General features: G+C 41.7%; 1 protein-coding gene and 1 pseudogene across 20 annotated transcripts in view; one reads left to right on the forward strand and one right to left on the reverse strand.

The window, feature by feature from the left end:
* The window catches only part of TMEM232 (transmembrane protein 232), a 287557-nt gene that overhangs the window by 50849 nt on the left and 234632 nt on the right, over window positions 1–2076 (forward strand). The gene's annotated exons all lie outside the window — the stretch shown is intronic.
* LOC104991359 overlaps window positions 1082–2076 on the reverse strand; it is a 1750-nt pseudogene continuing 755 nt past the window's right edge.

Genomic DNA, 2076 nt, shown 5'->3' on the forward strand with positions numbered 1-2076 from the left:
GGCTAAAGAGTTGTGTATATATATATGTGTGCGTGTGTGTATGTGTGTGTGTCACTAAGTCGCTTCAGTCTTGTCCAGCTCTTTGCAACACTGTGGACTGTAGCCTGCCAGGCTCCTCTGTCCAAGGGATTCTCCAGGCAAGAAAAGGAGTGGGTTGCCATGCCCTCTTGCAGGGGATCTTCTGGACCCAGGGATCGAACCTACGTCTCTTACATCTCCTGCATTGGCAGGCAGATTCTTTACCATTAGCGCCACCTGGGAAGCCCCAAAATGTGGTACATCCCTACAATGGAATATTACCAGTGATTTAACAAAGAGCTATCAAGCTATCTTCCTCCATGAAGAGTCATGGAGGAAACTTAAACACATTTTGCTAAGTGATAGAAGCCAGTCTGAAAGATTCGATGCTGCCTAATTCCACCAAACAGCACTTTAGAAAAGGCTCATGGGAAAAGGCTCATGGTTTTTATGTAGACAGGAAAAAGATCAGAGGTTGCCAATGCTTGCATCAGAAGTGAGCCCTAATGTAAAGGATGAACTTCAATTAATGATAACATATCAATATTGGCCCATCAAGTAAAACAAATGCACCTTACTAAAACAAGCTGTTAGTAATATGGGAAACTGTGCTTGTGCTGGAATGAGGGGATACATGAGGACTCTGGACTTTCTGCTCAGGAATCTCTGTAAGCATTAAAACTCCCCTGCTAATTCCAAAAATTAACCTCATGAACAAAAGGTATTCAACACATTTAGGGGCATTTTGAGTTTGTTTCTTATTTTGATTAAAACTGCTGAACCTACTTTCCCCTGCCCACTCCTTTTTTGTTCTGCTTTTCTGTTAATGTTTACAAAAATGTTAACCTATATAAAGAGGAGTAATCCAAGGTGCCTTCCAGAGTAGTTCCTTTTTGCTTGTGAAGGTAAAGTATTCTTCATAGAAAGTGGGAAAATATTTCCTTCAGTTGTTAATCCAATTAAAAATAATGAGTGCTAAACTAAAATTACCAACCAAAGTACCAAAGATGAGCAAGACAAAGGTCCCCACTTTTTCCATGAGAGGAAATCCTCTCTGCTCCTTTTAAGAGAAAATGAGTCCCGGGAACACAAAAATCAAACACACTGATGTACTGGAACCAACTATACCAAGTGAGTTCCTAATCTGACGAACACATATTCCAAGTAAGACAGTGATAATATTGAGAGCCAGGGTGATTGAAGAATTGTGAATCCTTGAGAATGGAAGATTGGGGAAAAACATCATTAAAGCTTTCCTTGCAGGGAAGTGGATTAGAGGGACCATCAGAAGCACAGAAAATGGTATGCATAACTTCACAGTCATAAGGACATCACGTGGCAAGTATTTACTGTAACCTTGTAGTAATTCTGATGCTACATCGTCATAAAAACTGAAGTACCAAAGAGCGCAGGTATAGTAAGTGAGAAAACTTAAAGCAATCGCTGTACTGGTTACATCCTGCATCCGTGTCTTGGAAGGGCTTTGAACTTCTCAGTCTATGGGCAGACTGAGGTGTGCAGGGAAATGAAACGTCACGGTTGGTATGGCATAAGCTTTCTCTTTGGAGAAATGGAAGAGCTTTGGTTTACAATCATCTGTAGCACTGTTCTGCATGATTTTATGTTAAAGGGCAAGGGGGGGGAGCATTTTAAATTATTACCACAAGGGCAAAGGAGACCATGAAGAAAACAATAAACTACTTGTGTAGCAAGAAGGCCTATCTTAGGAAGAAGTGCGAGAGAGAACACCATGCCAACACGAATGACCACTAGTGTCTCTCCATCAAGGTACCAAGACCCACCAGAGTCTCCAGATAAAAAATCTGAAATAGCAGCAGGAAGCTGTTTTAATGATTAAAAGAGAAGATGACATAGCTCCAAAATGTTCTCCATTACTATGGTGCTTGCCAGCACCACTTTTCCAGGTAATCCAAACACAAAGAGTCCAGGATCTCCGTAAGATGTCACCGTGGTCCGAATACACAGACTCAGCAGGAGATGAACTCAGTGAGAAGCTGAAGACCGACGGTCAGCAGCACGAACTAAATGCAGGACACC

The sequence above is a fragment of the Bison bison genome, unplaced genomic scaffold (assembly GCF_000754665.1).
Source record: "Bison bison bison isolate TAMUID 2011002044 unplaced genomic scaffold, Bison_UMD1.0 scf7180017864189, whole genome shotgun sequence".
NCBI classification, from domain to species: Eukaryota; Metazoa; Chordata; class Mammalia; order Artiodactyla; family Bovidae; genus Bison; species Bison bison.